General features: G+C 47.0%; 1 long non-coding RNA gene across 1 annotated transcript in view; it reads right to left on the bottom strand.

Moving 5' to 3' along the window:
• Positions 1–17,873, bottom strand: part of LOC142586869 (uncharacterized) — a 51,927-nt gene that overhangs the window by 31,852 nt on the left and 2,202 nt on the right. The window lies entirely within an intron of this gene.

Raw genomic sequence — 17,873 nt, 5'->3', positions numbered from 1 at the left:
AAGCACACCGCTATCCCTCTCTGGTGAAAGGAGAATGGGAGGTATTTTGGCGAGTAGGCAGTGTGACGCCTGTAATGCACACAACTCAAAAATCTGTTATGAGGGCGTGCGTATTCCGTGACATAAGGCATGCGTGAACGTACTTTTGGGACAATGAGAGGCTTGAGCGCTGAGCAGCTTAAATAAACATTCGTCTAAATAAATTGAAGGTGCACAATGAACAACTCCATACTTCAAGCTTTCAGAACTCTTGCACAAACGGAAAAAGAATCTCGGATGTATGCCGATCTGAGCAGCTTGTACATCAAGGACATCGAAGCTTATAAAAGTGTTTTCAAACTTTGGGTAGTCTTAGGGATCTTGTCTTGCAACTGTTTCCAAGCCACGCAACACTTTTCAAATGCTTCGCTATATCTAGTGCAATTCCTTCACTATACTTGATCCTTTTCATACGCTTCAGTATATTGTCGCGTTGTACAAATACCTGTGTTGTGCATTGAAAAGCATAAAATCCTGAGCCCTTTCTTTACCAATAATTTCTTCAATGCTATCTAGGATTTCACGATTAGACGTTGTGCCTTCTGCCAAATTGATTGTAAAGTGGTGCCTTTTAGGGGGCAATAGCAGCAGAGATCTCGGTGCCATTCTCGCAGGACCCTTGGGAGGGCTGGCACTGACGGGCTTAAGCCCCTAGATTAGCAGTGCGGTACCATGCAGGCCTATGGACGCTGAAAGCAACGCTGACGAGACGTTAGTTGTGCACAGACAGGAACAATGAGCTATTTATTATGCTGCCAAAACTGAAATTGATTTTAGTCACAAGGTCCAAATGCGATATGTGCAATATATTTGTCGATTTGGGACCCTCCTAGGTGACCACCAAACTTGAGCTGGTCAAATAGGACGTGAGAAATGAGCCAACATATATGCTCAGATAAGTCTGTTCAAGTCAGGCATATGCAAGGTAACTTTTATTCTATAACTCCTCCGAATTACGTGTAAAAGCAAATTCAGGGACTCTGATTCAAGCTGCATTGCATGTTCTTTTACTTACATTCAATACCGCGCATGCCGTCACATGCTGTCGGCTTTCACCACGGTCAAACCCCCTTTACAGCCTTGCTGTCAAAACATGAGGCTGCAAGTATGGTTTAGCTGCTAGAGAAAGAAAAAGCACGTGCCCTTTCCTGGCATGTAACAAAGCAATGTAGGCACAAGAAATAAGTCCACTAATTGGCAAGAGCAAATAGTTTGAAGCCAGTGCTTCAGCTTGTCTTTAAGCGTGCTTTCGTTGGTTCTGTTTTATTCAAAGTGGCTCTGCCTGCTGAAATATCTGTTAAGCGTTGTCTGCAGAATCATGCTATAACTGGACTTCAGCTGTCATATTTGCTTAGCTCAAACTGGCAGAACATCTTTTTACATAACGAGGTAATGCTGCAACAGGTAAACAAGGGCTATTTAGTGAATATTCATTGCAGACAAAACGACAGTAAATTATACAAGAATTAACTAAGGCATACATGCAAGAACTGAATCATAAATACATGTTTAACATAAATACAAGTTTAACAAATTGAAAAACAGAACTAGTGATAATAAAAATCGTATTCGCGCGATGGCCACTTCCAGGTACATCAAAGCGAGACAAAACCTTCATACTTATGAAGTAGAAAGTCAACACATGGTGTCGAAAGCTAATAGTAGTATAAACTGATTTCTCTCGGTGGTTTTGGGAAGTGGGTGCGTCCCTCAGTCCAGAGGTCCGCTTCGTTAGCAAACCAAACCTCCCACTGCCTGTTACATGGCACTTGCATCGTAAAGGGCCAATTGGAATGGAAAGGCCATAGTTTTCATATCCAAGTTGCGTGGGCAAGAGTTGGCCGCTCACCGCACCAAGGAAATGTTTCTTCATAGGGTGTAGCTTACTGAGGATTTAAAAGTGTGGATGTTTATTTATTTATTTAGAACAGACTTCAGTCCATAGACTAAGCAGGGGGGCATAATAGAAAGAAAACTAATAAATAAATTGAAACAATATACAAGAACCTATGTGGTGAAAGCATTGTTCAGTAATAGAGCATATTAAGCTATACGTAGGTAAAAGTCATGCAACACAGCAAAGCACTAATCACAGACATTCATTTGAGCGCCATCATAGTTTGAATCATGTGGTCATGAAGAAAAAGATACATAATTTTCAAACTCAGGATTATTCATTTCCAGAAGCGTTTTAGGTGGTGAAGCGTTCTATTGATAAACTGAGGAAAAAAGTAATGCATGAAAAGTTTAGTCTGTATGCGGCGCCAGTCCCTCTTCTGTTGTCCCGTTAGGTCGGGGTGTTGGCAGCTGTATTTTTCTCTTTTCTTTCGTTTTCGATGATGGGCGGGTGGATGGGGGACATCTAGAAAGTACCCACTGTGCTTGGATACTTGTTCCTCGATCATTAGGTCCGCCATCTTGTTTCTCTCGAGTCCGGAGTGCGCTGCGCACCGCAATATCGCGTGTTGCAACTCTTGGGCGGTCCCTAGAATTCTGTTAATTTTGTGTGCAATTGTACCCGTCATGAACGAATGGCATGCTGTCTGGGAGCCCGTCGTGACCGATGCAGATTGTTCTTTTGCCTCTCCGTCTCGAACGGTAAGTGCTATGTATGTTGCCTCCGCGGTTGAGGTCGAAGGGGTCCATGGAGGCGGTTATCGTTGTAGACCGATTGATGGTCACTACTGTGAATTTGTCTGTCGCGACTCTACAGGCGTCCATATAGTATATGTCTGAATTTCTTCCGTATTTGGTTTGTAAAGCCTTTGCCCACACTTTTTATCTTCTTTGGTGGTGTTCCAGGCTTATATTCTTTGGGACTGGTAAAACTAGAATTTTCTTGCTTGTTTGTCCGGGTAGCAAAACTGTCTCTTCCCCGCCATACTGCGCTCTCAGGGAGTATTCCACTTTTTGCAGCAGGGCCCTTCGGTGTTCTGTCGAATTCAGACGTTCTCTCTGTGCCAGGACCACCGCCGTAGAGTGTTCCCGGCATGATTGGTAAATACCAAAAGCCTCCAGCTTCTCGGCGCTGTTCTTTAGAAGCCCTTGGGTGGCCTTATACTCCGCCCTGATGTTGGACTTCACTTTGGTCGTTTTGGCCTCATTTAGTGTTTGAAAGGGGAGGCTATAGATCACCCTGCTTATAACGAATGAGTGCACAAGTATGACTGTATCCGCTTCTTTTAATCCTCTTCGTTGTTTTGCCAATTTGTGGATCATTCGCGCCAAATTTGTTGGAGTTTGTTTTAATATTTCTAGCGTGTGTGACACCCTGCCGTTGTCTTGTATATATATGTCTAGTCTCTAGCTGTCTAGTCTCTAGAGCCAGCTAGAGCTGTCTAGTCTCTAGCTGGCTCTCCATACAATATTAAGCTTGTGTCCGGGTGCTTAGTTCTCGAGTACTTGGCTTTCACTGCGCATTTCATGCCTGCCTTTTCAGAAAAGTGTTACACTTTCTCAATCGCCTTCAGCAGTGTGTCCGGTTGTTTCCCGTATGAGCATCTGGTTGCCCATAGCGTGATGTATTCGTATATGCCGAGCCCCAGGTCTTGGTCCTCTCCGAGAGCTAGTGCCAATTTCTGCATTCCTATATTGAAGACGAGAGGGGATAGGATGGCGCTTCGTGGAGTTCGTTTCTTGGTTAGTGTGATATATGCGGATCTCGTTGACCGCATATTTATCGTTGCCATTCTGTTCGATAAGAAATATCTTCTTGAATTGTGCGTTCATTCTCCACATCCAGTTTTCTCAAGTTCATCGAGAATGGTGAGATAGAAGGCGATATTGAAAGCTCTTTTGATGTGTAGTGCTAGGATTATACTGCTCTGAGCATGGTTTAGCGGAGGCAAGTAATATACATTTTGACAAGTTGAGAACGAAGAGTAGACGGGCTTTATTCCACAGTAAAACATGTTTGCCGAGTGGCAGTGGGGTTGCCCCTGTAGGGCACCAACCTCAGGTTCCAAGAAAGAGTAGGGGCAGTGACCCTCACGTGGAGGCCAGGCGAGGTAACTGAATTTCACAGAAGCGGGGGACAAATCACGGTGACAGACGGTCGCTACGATACTATCCTGGCCTTCGTTTGGTGGGTTTAGTGCCTTTTCTTTTAACAGTTGGAAGACCTGCTGAAATTTGTGGTCGCAAGCCAGACATAGAGTGTGAGAAGACTACCCAATCTTCTCTACCCGCCTTTGTCGCTTAATGGCTATGGTGCCTTGCTGCTAAGCACGAGGTCGCGGGATCGGGTCCCAACCACGGTGGCCGCATTTTGACGGGCGCGACATGTAAAAACACCCGTTTACATGGTTCTCGGTGCACGTTAAAGGACTCCGGGTGGTCCATATTTCCGAAGCTCCCACTACGGCTTCTGTCATAATGAAATCGTGGTTTTGGCATGCGAAATCACTAATTTATTTTTATTTTTCCCCAAACAAATGCCTGTTAAGGAGCGCTTGGACTACTTTCTCCAAAAGTTTTCCTATACACGAAGTGAGTGATATAGTTCGTAGATTTGGGATGTTTTTGGATTTTGCGGGTTTCGGTATGAGAATTATGTTAGCTTCCTTCCATCCCAGTGGCACTGTACCAAGGTTCCATACGTTGTCATTAAAAAAGTCCGTTAGTTGAGCTAATGTGTGGGGATTTAAATTGCGAATCGTAGCGTTCCTGATTCGATCACTACCTGGGGCGGTGTTCTTTTAAGGCAAAGCCTTTCTAGGCTCATGGTAAAGTTTGTGTCAGCAGCTTGACCACCGGAATGTCCGCTGAGGCGTCATCACGCCATATGAAGAGAGTTCAAAGACAGATTAAAGAATTAACAGTGATTGACAGTGACAGTTAGTCAATGATAACGTTATAATAGAGATTGATAGTGGTGAATAATGAGTAGTAGTGACTAATTACGACTACTAATGACTTGTAATGACTCTTAGTGTCTCCGAAATGACCAATATTTCTAACGATGGCTTGTAAGGACCACATTTGATTTGAAATGACTAGAAATGTCTAGTAATGAGCAGTAATGACTGAAATGACTACTAATGACTTGTAAGGACTACTAATGACTACGAAATGACAAATATGTCTAAGGACGGCTTGTAATGACCGCAATTGACTACAAATGACTAAAGATTATTACTAGTGAGCAGTACTGACTAATAACGACTTAAATGACTTGTAATAACTAGTAATGACTATAAAGTGACCAATATGTCTAGCGACAACTTGTAACGACTACAATTGATTAGAAATGACTAAAGATGCCTAGTAATGACCAGTAATGACTAATGACTAATATAACTTGTAATGCCTACTAGTGACCATGAAACGACAAATATGTCTAACGACGAATGGTAATGACTACAATTGATTAGAAATGACTAAAATGCGTAGTAATGACTTGTAATGACTAATGACTGAAATGACTTGTAATGACTACTCATTACTAGGATATGACCAACATGTCTAGCGACGGCTTGTAATGACCGCAATTGATTACAAATGACTAAAGATGCTTTGTAGTGAGCAGTAATGATCAATAATTACTCAAATGACTTCTAATGACTACTAATGAGTACGAAATGACCAATCTGTCTAAAGACAACATGTAACGGTTATAATTGACTAGAAAATAATAAGAATACTTAGTAATGACTAATAATAATTCAAATGACCTGAAATGACTACTAATGACTGTTAAATGACCAATACGTCTAGCGACAGCTTGTAGTGACGACAATTGATTACAAGTGACTAAAGATGCTTAGTAGTGAGCAGTAATGATAGAAAGAAAGAGAAGAGGCAATGAGAAAGAGGCGAATGATACGAGGAAGCAGAGTAGGCTTTCACTGTTCACCTCTTAAGAGAGATCTTAAGAGACCCTGTAATGTTCTTTAATGTGCCGCTGCATAAACCTCGGACAACGTTATGGGGCCTGTATGTCCGCGACATGCCGTCCATAGGGGATGTCTGTTCTCTGTCAAAAGTCTTTCTAAAGGATTCTATGAGTTGCGCGTCCGTTTCCTCGAACTCGTTGCTTATTTGTTGGAGGGTGGCGTTCACTAACAATTTGGTGTTTGTGGGATCCATCATGCTGCTCAAGTTAGCCCATGCTTTTGTTGTTGTTGTTTTTTTTGTTGTTGTTGTTGAGGGTGCCTGCAAAGAGCTGTGGAACTGAAGCAAAGAATCTATTAAACAGCCAAATATCTCGGGAGGAATCCAAGCTAAAGAAAAGTCTGCTGTTGCATAAACGGCAGTCATTGTCCACTAAATGCAGCTGGCGGCTTGCTTGTGTACTTGTCCTCTTTCTTTTAATCTAATGCGTCCAATATTTCCACTGTGTTCTGGTTGTGGTGACTAAACAAAAATAAGCATCTATCAGCTTACATGCATCCATATATCATCCTATGCGCTAGTCATTGCCATTCAAGGATTATAACTGTTTCTTTACCTACGCATTAACACAATGTCCAATTAGCACTACAGGCTACACAGAACTGTCTAGCTTGCTTTCCTGATGAGTTCATGTATACAAACGAGAAAACACCTTGCTGCAGCTTTATCTTGAAGATTATGAAAGGTTGCCCGACAATGTTTTGCAACGTTCACAGGCATCTGGCTTACCAGAAGACACCATTTCTGCCAGCAGCTGTAGGTGAAAGGTAAATAAGAGTGCAAATACAGACATTGCTTTAAATGTCTTCACCTTTGCTACATAGTGCATTATGATGGTTTCCCAAAGAGACGAAGTCAGTGCCATATGTATGCACGTTGCTCAGCTGCAGTGGCTTCATATCGACACAGGTGACGTGCAAAGATATCTTTGTGCTGGAAGATAGATGCATGTAGAGCACCACAGTCCGATAAAACTGCTCTTCCTGTATACATACGTACCATCACTGTTCCCACTCCAAGGATGATACGATGAGCCGGAATGCGATTAACCATCCTATACATAAACTGTCTCAAGTTTTCAAATAGCGTGAGACTCGACATGACTGTGATGTCCTAGCCATTTTCATGTTTGGGTATGCTCTTCACTTAGTGCATGTTATAGTGCAAACATACCACTAATAGGATTGACGATTGTAAAAATTAAGTACAGTGTATTGCTCATTTAAGTACCTTAACTTAGTAGTGAGTACCCTAAGTACCTTAACTTCGCAGACGATAAATTTGTTTTTCGGCTCAAGAGCTTTCCATTTTTACAGTGACCCACAGTGTCAAAGTAATGGTCCAAGAGTATTCTAGGATGTGCAAAAATTGTGCAAAATGCAAAAAATGTGCAAAACGGCACAGTACAACATCGCATCAAAGGAAAGGTCTGCCATCATTTCCTTCTTTCGCTCACACTAGCCTGTGACGTACCAACCCATTGGGCCAACTGTGTGCATCACATAAATTGTTCTGGCAATTGCCAGTACATGGGGCAATAGTAGCAAGAGCGAGCAGGAGCAGGAGTTAGGTGTCTCATAAAAATAGTCAAATTCGGGGTCCTCATCTGCACTGGACCACATGTATTTTCCTGTAGTTCTGAAAGTGCACCGGCTACCTGGAGGTGAAATGTACCATTATACCTGATCGAAGACAAACTGTGATGCACATGCATTCTGCTAGATATTCCGGGTTCAGAAGACTAAAAGACTAGCAGAAAACTTGTAAAACTGCAAAATGGCAACTTTATTTGAGAAATCAAATGTTGTTTCCAGGAAGGAAGCAACTGCAACGACAGAAACTGTAAGCTGGAGTAAACGTTAGACATTAGAAAGTGAGTGCACTGACGTTACAGAAATAATAAACACGATTTTACTGCGCTGATAAAAGTAGTCCGGCTTCATTTGAAAACATCGTTCTCACCTTTTGCCCTCTTATTCGCCACATAAGGGCTGCATATTAAGACGGTTTCAATGTTTAGTGTGATGGTTTTGTCAGTGGCTAACCACAAATCATACACTAGCAGTGACACTACCAGTGTCACTCGTACACTAACAGTAATGTGCATTGTCAGCATTAGATTGTTCTCCACAGCTCCTACTTTGTGAGTCATGAGCCAGCTGTATTTTCATAAGGACGGATCCAGCTCCACAGGGTCAACGCTCAACTGCAGTTTCTTACAGGAGCAGGGACACTTGCATAAATAAAGTTTTCTGTATTTTACACATTGCAAGTAAGCGTGTAGAGTTATTATCAGTCACGGACGCAGGCGTACGTTATCCTTTTGATTGAATAAACAGGTATAAAGGTGGACAGAAAGCTCTTATAAGTGTATGTGTTTTCTATCCGCAGTGACTGAGAAGGCTCGAAAACTGCGTAATGCCGGTTCCATACTGTCAGCTTCACCGCAGTAGACAAGTCTTCCGCGGTCCAGCACACGCACTGTACTGCGGTGAAGCATACCAAGAATTTAACGGGAGCAATGTGACGGGTGTTACTGGCGGTGCTCGCCACCGTTTCTCCTGTCACAATGCAAACACAGAGACGCCTAATAAATGTGCGGGAAGGCCATCAGAGATAATTCGGGCGTGGCTGTGGTGATCTGAGCGCTTGTCTCGCCCGCCTAGCATGCTCCGTATAAAAGATCGTGACGGCCGATTGGGTACCCGTTCCTTCATTATAATATACAAGCCCGCATGCGCTTCGGATTGACTACGAATCTCTACGAAGTAGTCTATCAGTGTTGCTGTACAGCTTTCACAATGGTCTATATACGCATATGAAATATTGCTTGACGACGTTCGTTTTTTCTTTGACATACAGGACCAAATATGCTTCGATTCGTCGAAGCTTTTTCGCAAACATTGGCGCAGCGTAATGCTTTGCCAGTGTTGCTGTACAGCTGCAACAACGATCTACGGCCATTAAAGTGCTTAGCAACGTTCATTTTTCCTATTTTCACATACAAGCAGTTGAGATCGTAAACAGTTTCCGTTCTGCTCAACGGCACTAACGAACAATGCAGCGGCACGATGTAATGCTTTGGCATTAAAGTCATCCGAGAACACACCTCACCTCCAAACGTATCCCCCTGCTGAGTAGAACACGTTGCTGGGCGAGTTGGTTGGGATCTAATGCATTGTAATTCTATCCCCCTGCGGCTATCAGAATTTAATAGGCTACTGTCGCAAGGAAGCGCAACAAACTCACTTCGATCATGGCTCCATCGCCACGCCAGGCACGCATTCTGTGGTTTTCTGCGTTATGAGCTCGGCTAGGGACGAACGGAGCAAACAATGTTCTCCCTCGTGGTACCTAGGCAAAGGAAAATCTCAAGAATCCCACATTCCTCTCTTTCAACCAATGATCCTCATGCATCGGCAGAAAGAGCGGTTAAATCTAATTCTGATGTGCTCGTTTGTTCTGCTGTCTCAACTTCTGTCAGCTCATGCATGCGCAGCGACCACGGAGCACTCGGGGGCGACACTGAGGTAGCAACGGAAGCAGACGACATGGGCGCTGGTTCCCTACAGTCTAAATAGTATGTAACTTCCGGGGAGTGGTAATGGCTTCGTTTTTCTCGTTTCCGTATTAAAGACATCCATTTTTGCGAGCGCTTTGTGAAGCAGCCGCTCGCGATTCGTGTCTAAGTTTCAATTTTTCTTTAATTATGGGGTTTTAGACGCCAAAACCACTTTCTGATTATGAGGCACGCCGTAGTGGAGGACTCCAGAGATTTTGACCACCTGGGGTTCTTCAACGTGCACCTAAATCTAAGTACACGGGTGTTTTTCCCATTTCACCTCCGTCGAAATGCGGCCGCCATGGCCGGGATGCGATCCCGCGACGTCGTGCTCAGCAGCCGAACACAATAGCCAAGGAAAAAGTTGAACGCTGGGAATCAGGTGAGGGACTGTCGTAAAAATGACGTTTCAATTGGTGGCATAACGATTGGAAGTTTGCGTCTGTTTAGTTTCAGGTTACGTGAGAGTCACTGAGAGCCACCCTTTCCAACTGTATGGTCAGTTTTCGAGTCCATCCCACAATTGCACAAGAATAACGACCTTGAGGAAGCCTGTAGTGTCTAGCCGCTTGAAATGTCGGAAAGCTTACTGCAGGATACATCAGCTGAACTAGGTTACCGGTAGCACGGAGTTCAGATGAAGTCTTTGTGATTGACATTTATTCGAACACATAAAAATTCCAAATGTGAAGAAAAAGCTATCTCGCTGTAATATGTGGTATTACCTACTTCTATAAGCAATCCTCCATCTGTGCGCTGTTCTCGGTGTCGACTAAAGAGATTGTAGATAATTCCGCATTTAAAAATATATGAGGATACCTAAGCACTTCTTGCGAGTTGTGAATGCAAAAGGCATTAACGTCCAATAGAACTCCGCGGAGTGGTGCTTCGAGCTATGAACTCGCGGGCCAGCGAGCGCGTTGAGACACTTTGCCCCCCCCCCCCCCAATGCCTCCTGCACTCTTAAAAAGAAGTTTACACCGTTTTGGGCTGACTTTGTTCCACAACAATAACAGTCATCTGTCTTGCTTGCATTTCCTTTCTTGAAAACTCAGCGCTCACCACTGTCATTTCGAAAATGCTGTGTCACGCTGATAAAGCGCAAGCCTTTCGTGACTTGGAAGTACAAGCTCGCAGCGTTAAAGAAAGCAAACGCGAGCAAGACAGATCACAATTACTGTTGTCGGGCACGATACCACCAAAAGATTGTAAACTTTTTTAACAATGTAGGTTGTACAACGCCGGCGCTCTTCGATCCGTGACCTCATGCCACCTTGGCCTATAGACATAGAATATATTAGCTCGGCAAAATCTCTCGGCTACAGAGATGCCTGTACAGCGCAATTTAGAATGCTGAAGAAGAATGCTTTCCTTAAGTTTTAAGGAACGAAATATCACTATTATTAACCAAGTTTTGCCCAAGACGTGCGTGCCCAAACGGTGTGCTGAAAGTCTGACTGCTACGTCCTGTTGCTCGTGGTTGCTTCTTACTTCGGTTAGGATTCGCATCATCTGGGCATGACCTACACCTACGTTTGCTGGCAATGTAGCAATGGTAGGTAGGACGTCGCTATTGTATAGGCGACTATCATTTGCAGGCGCTGCATTTGTTTCAACGTCGCCAGCGAAAACCAATATGACAACATGTACACATTCAGATGTAAGATAAAAAAAACTATTGGGCTTGGGAAGAGCAGCAGGCAAACGTCACTTGACTATTCTACTAGGTAAGGAATGTCATATAGTGACCTGTACAACAAAGCAGAAAGGAGACAGAACGAGTACCCACTAAACGGAAATGATGCCGGCGACGCATTGTATCTGCGGTGGTGATTGATGCGGTTGCCGGTGCCATTGTCCCGGTGAAACCTGTCCGTGTAAACGCGACTACCTGCAGTGGCGAAAAATCGCTCCGAATACGCTCCACTGATATCCAGGAAGATGACGCTACGACAGTGATTGATCCATCGAGTGACACGGGCGGCCTTGTTGATAACAGGAAAATAATCTTCCCAACGCAGCAGGAAGCATTCAGAACCGCTGGCATAGCTACTGCTTCGCCGTGCCCACTTATGAAGTATTAGAGCTGTCATACCGGCATTTCTAGGGCAGCGCGCAGGCTCAGCTTGAGCAATGCTCAAGGCGTCGAAAAAAGCAGCATCTCATAACAGCAGAGCTGCAACCCACCGCACTACGAGCTCGCCTGAAGTTTCGTTTTGCCAGGCCCCAAAATTTACCTTCATGACTTGCTGTACGAAAAGGCGATGCGACTTAACGTAGGCCACCCATAATAAGTAGGCCAAACAGGCGCGTCAATAAAATTTATGCTGAGAGCGACGTTTTCTCGACACCGCAGCCATTAGTAGGCACCCAGGAAGATCGCACAAATTTAGCAGTGCCGGCCATAACAGTCAGTTGGAAGCGTGCACGACTGCACCTGCAGCGAACCCACAGTACACAGAGTCACCGTCGCCCAGCGTAAATGAAAATAATTCAAGAGGTGTGTCACACGCGTAGAGCAATACGAGTTGAAACGAATACATCGCCGTGGAAAAGTGCGACTGAGTACAAGAACGAAGGGGAACCAGTTTGGAAGCGGGAATGTTTTACATCGCTACTGCGGCCAACCCAAGCATCGAAGAATAATAAACTAGCCAAACAAATCGTTTCGCCTACGTGAGGTTGTCTGATCGCTTTCGTGATTTCAAACAATGCGCGAATAGCGGGCCACTGGGAGAGCAAATCATCCACGCAGTTCTCTGTCGTCGAACGAGCGACACTCTCCGGAATTGGAAGCTTGAAGTGACGGTATTCATATGACAGCTGTTTTGATGTACCTAGCACGAGTAATTAACTCTCCCGAGCGCATTTACACAATGGATGACTGCAACATTATTACGAATTAAAATTCGTGGTCTATATATCACTGTAACGCGCGTGCGTGTCAGGAGCACATCTAAAAACACGATAACGGCAGAAATAGTTATAATAGGTATAATAGAAAACTGTGGTCGGCATAGGCACGCGCGTCAAAGGCGTCACCTGGCGCAGCAGGCGGTAGGGCCCTGTGTATCGCGAAAGGAGCTTCTCTGAAAGTCCTACGGGACGAGAGGGCGGCCACAGGAGCACGAGCGCACCAGGCGAAAACTGTACTTCATGGTGGCGGGTGTTGTACTGACGCTGCTGAGGGGTTTGCGAGGCCGTCAGTCGAACACGGGTAAACTGGCGTGCATGGTCGGCGAGGGCGATGGCGTCGCCCGCCTGCTCTCTTGTTGAGATCGCACCAGGAGCAAGTGCCATGTCAAGGGGCAAGGTCGGTTCGCGACCGCACAGTAGATAAAATGAAGAAGATCCGGCGGTGTCGTGTAGGAAAGAATTATACGCTTATGTGACGTAAGGAAGGGCAATGTCCCAGTTGTGGTGGTCCTTGCAAACGTACTTGGACAGCATATCGGTAAGAGTACGGTTTAACCGCTCTGTCAGGCCAATGGTTTGAGGATGGTATGAGGTAGTCAACTTGTGTTGAGTGGAGCCGGAACGCACAATGTCGGCGATAACTTTCGAGAGGATGTTACGACAACGGTCAGTAAGCAGCTGTCGCGGGGCGCCATGACGTAAGATAATGTCGCGCAAGAGAAAGTCCGCGACGTCAGTGGCGCAACTGGTAGGGAGAGCCCGCATGATAGCGTATCGGTGGCGAAATCAGTTGCGAAGGCTACCCATTTGTTCCCAGAGGATGACGTGGGAAAGGGGCCGAGGAGGTCTAATCCAACACGAAAAAACGGTTCCACCGGGACGGTGATCGGCTGCAGATAACCGGCAGGTAGCACCTGAGGTATTTTCCGACGCTGGCAGGGGATCTCAGGCAGCAACATAGCCTCGGACAGAGCGAGCGAGAGCAGGCCAATGGAACTGGCAGCGGACGCGGTCGTATGTGCGGGTTACCCCAAGATGTCCTGCAGTGGCTGCGTGATGCATCTCAAAGAGCACAGTCTGTCGTAGATGTTTTGGCACGACAAGAAGAAGATCAGATCAGTCAGGGAGGAAGTTCCTTCGGTACAGAATGCCGCCCTGGAGGACATATTGGCGAACGGACGCACTTCGCATTCGCACTTCGATGCGTTGAGTTGTAGACCGGCTCGACGAAAAACGTCCAGGATCGCCGAGAGGCGCTCGAGGTGCGTAGCGAACGTTGGGGAGAATACTATAGCGTCGTCCAAGCAGCACAGGCACGTGGACCATTTCAAACCGTGAAGAGGGGAGTCCATCATGCCTTCAAAAGTGGCAGGAACGTTGCATAGATCGAACAGCATCACTTTGAAATGATAAGGACCGTCGGGTGTTACAAAAGCAGCCTTCTCGCTGTCGAGATCGTCCGCTGCAATCTGCCAGTATTCGGAACGAACGTCAATAAAGGAGAATTAGCGAGCGCAGCTGAAGCAGTCAAGGGCCTCATCAATCCGAGGTAGGGGATACACGTCCTTTTTGGTAACCCTGTTAAGGCGCCGATAATCCGCACAAAAGCGCCATGAGACACCCTTCTTTTTACCAGTACAACAGGTGAAGCCCGTTGACTACATGACGGTTGAATAATGTACTTGGCAAACATATTGCGAACTTCTGCGTGAATAAGTTGACGCTCAGCTGGTGACACTCGATACGGGCGGCGGTGAATAGGAGGGGCATCGCCGGTATTGATGCGAAGTTTAACAGCTGTAGTTTGGGACAAAGAACGATTGTTAAAGTCAAAATTATTGTGGTAGGAAAACAGAACGCGGTAGAGCTCAGGAGCGTGGTCGGATGGCATGTCGGGCGCAATCATTTTCTGTAAGTCGGCGATGGTACAAGTTGCCGACTGCGATGGTTGAGGAGGATCGGCTGAATTGTCGTCTACAGCAATAGATGCTACTGAGTGATCCTCGAATGAGCAAAGCTGGGCCAGAGACATCCCGCATAGGCAGAAGCAATTCGTCCTAATAGATAAAACGGTATCAGGTACAGTGATCCCATGTGTAAGTAGGACGTCTTGCATAGGAGCCGTGATGTACTAAGTGACACTAAGTCAACGTAAGTCAATGCCGAAGGTGGCAAGAGAACGAAGTCGATGGAACTGAGGTGACTGGGGTGTGGTTCAGCGGGATCCAGGACAGGCAGGTCAAGGCGGAGAGTCCTGGCGGAACAATCGATGAGAGCAGAAAGAGCGGAGAGGAAGTCTAAGCCAAGGATGATGTCGTGGGGACAGTGGGCGATGACTGTGAATAGCACGATAGTGGAGCGATCGGCGAAGAAGACGCGGGCGGCACACATAGCAATTACGGGGGCTGTTCCGCCATCGGCGACACGGACAAAAGGCGTCGTGGCAGGCGTGATTATTTTCTTCAGGCGATTACGACGGCCAGCGCTCATTGCAGACAAATGCGCCCCATTGTCTATAAGAGAACACACAGAAATATCGTCGACTTGCACGTCAAGAAGATTCAGATGAGTGGGCAACGTCAGTAGAGGATTTGGCGGCGTAGGGAGCAATGCGGCGTCACCTCGAGGCGCTGCATAGTTTAGCTTTCCGGTTGGGAATGGCGTCCGAAGGGAGTCGGCGAAAAGGAGCGACGGGGCTGGAGAGAGCGAGATTGTCGTCGTTGGGGCGAAGGTGAACGAGAATAGAGATGGCTCGGCGCAGGAGAATCAGTGGCGGCATTATCGGAACGTGCGACATAGGGAGAGAAGGTCCACCTGAGAGGCGAGAGTAGGCAGTATAAGTAGACCGGGTGGGCGAACTCCATTGACTGCGGCAGTGCCGAGAAATCTGCCCGATTCGACGGCAGTGAAAATAAATGGGCTTGTCGTCAGCAGTGCGCCATTCAGATGGTTTGCGGAAACGTGGTGGGTAAGAAGATGCGGGACGGGGCGGAATCGAAGAAGCCGGGTGGGTATCAGGGCGATGGGTTGAGCAGATGGTTTGAAGACCCATGTTTTCGAACTCCTCGCGGACAACTGCCTGGATCAGGGAAACCGTGACTGCAGGTGCGTTTGTGGGGGCTGGAGTCGAAGGCAGCCGGATATGCGGCCTCGATCTCACGCCCGACGATCCTGGTAATATCGCTAGTGTTGTTGGGACGAGGAGCGTGGGCACAGGAAGGTGTTGCTGGGGTGTTAGGCAGACGGCCAAACTGCTGGTCGATACGTCGGCTTTTAGCGAGTTCCAGGCGGCGGCACTCTTTTATAACTGCATCCAGAGAGAGAGAGAGAAACAACTTTACTGGTCCATTATGAAAGAAAACGCGTTAAGCGTCTGATGGGGTGGCTCCCTCTTCGCGGGCTCCATATGCTTCCAGGGCCGCCTGGCCCCTGTGGATCAGTCGGAGCTGGTCTTCCAGGGCGGAGCTGGACAGCATGATCTCCCATCGCTCGTAAAGGGTGGGGACAGCAGGGGGGTTAGTTATGGGTATAAGTGGGGGGTGGTCTATGGAAAAATTGCACTCTCCTATGACGTGCCGACGGGTGCCTAGTGCATTGCAGTGAGGACATGTGTTCTTATATCTCTCTGGGTATATTTTGTTTTGGAGGCAGGGGTGGGGAAAGGATCCTGCCTGGATTTGCCTGTATAATGTTTGTTCGGCTCTGGTCAAGGAGTGGTGGGGGTGCGGGAATGTCTTCCTGCCGTCCCTGTAATATTTGACTATATCTCTGTAATTTGTGATGGGTTGCCATCCCCTTGCCTCCTTCTCGCTGGCCCGGGAGTTTAGCGCTCGGGCCTGTTGATGAGCATATTCATTGCTCTCAACGGAGGAGTGAGCCGGGACCCAAACTAATTCGACTGCTTGTTTAGGAGGCGTAGCTTTACCAAGAATTTTTAGTGCCACAAGGGACACCCAGCCAGATCTGTAGTTCCTGTATGCAGCTTGTGAGTCCGTGACGATCTTGGTGACGTTTGGTTGCAGGAGTGCGAGAGCTATCGCTGCTTCTTCTGCTTCCTCCGAAGACCGAGTGTAGAGTGATCCGCAGGTGACCAGCTTTTCTAGCCCGGTGACCACGACTGTTGCCCTCGTGGAGCGTTTCGATAGAGAGGCGTCTGTATATAAAACAGTGTCGTCTTCCTCCAGGGTCCTGGAGATGACTCTTGCCCGGGCGTCGCGTCGTCCGGCATGCCTTGTGGGGTTCATGTTGCGTGGTAGTGGTTTGCATTCCAACTTCTCACTCAACTTTTCGGGTAATTGGTCATGGCGGGTGTAGTGCGATTCTTGCCATCCTAGCTTGCGGAGGACGCTTCTGCCCGCCTTGGTCTGGCTAAGGCGTACCCTTTGATTGGATAGGTGGGCTTCTACGAGCTCGGCTATTGTGTTGTGGACTCCCATTTGAAGTAATTTTGTCGTGGATGAATTTATGGGAATACCCAGGGCCTGCTTCGTGGCTTTCCTGATTATTGCGTCAAGTTGTAAGACGTCCTTCTTGAGGAGCTGCAGGTACGGCGCTGCGTAGACGATTCGTGAGATAACAAAGGCCTCAACGAGGCGCAAGGTGTCCGATTCCTTCAGACCCCTCCGCCTGTTGGCCACTCGTCTGATCATGTTCAAGATTTGGTCTGACGTGAGCTTCATTTTTCTAATCATGGCTGTTGCCTTGCCGTCTGCCTGGATCAGGAGGCCTAGGATACTGAGTTGAGGTACCGGGAGGATCCGGTTCCCTTCCAAATTGATTTCCATGTTTTCTGCTTGTGTCCTTGATGCACGTTTTCTGACAATGGTCAGCTCCGATTTTTGAGGCGAACAGCAAAGGCCACATGTCTTCACATAGCTGTTGATCGTGTCAGCCGTTTTTTGGAGCGTGTTTTCCATCCAGCCATCCGACCCTGCCCTCGCAGTCCAGAGGGTGATGTCGTCGGCATATAATGCGTGGCCCAGACGATCTATTGATTCGAGAAGCTTGGGCAACGGCAGGAGAGGCATGTTAAATATGAGGGGGGAAAGGACCGAACCTTGCGGCGTTCCTGGATCCCCCAGGGAGATCGGTTGGGATGTCTCCTCTCCAATTCTGATCCTTGCCGTTCGGTTACGAAGAAAGTCTCGGATGTAGTTGTAAGTTTTCACTCCACAACCCGTGTTGCGCAGGTTGCGGAGGACACTTTCATGTGTGACGTTATCAAAGGCACCTGTGAGGTCTAGCGCTAGTATCGCTCGCGGCGCCTGCTTCGTTGCTCGCTTCATTACCAGTTCGTTGAGCTGTTCGAGAACATCCTGGGTGCCCAGGTGTTGCCTAAAGCCATACATTGTCTCTGGCATCTGATCGGTGGCATCAAGATGTCGCTGTAACCTCTTAAGTACCACACGTTCCATGACCTTCCCCACGCAGGACGTGAAGGATATCGGTCGCATGTTGTCGATGT

This window comes from Dermacentor variabilis, chromosome 7 (genome assembly GCF_050947875.1).
Source record: "Dermacentor variabilis isolate Ectoservices chromosome 7, ASM5094787v1, whole genome shotgun sequence".
NCBI lineage: Eukaryota > Metazoa > Arthropoda > Arachnida > Ixodida > Ixodidae > Dermacentor > Dermacentor variabilis.
The sequence above is the reverse complement of the archived record's forward strand: the minus strand, read 5'-3'. Positions and strand labels throughout refer to the sequence as shown.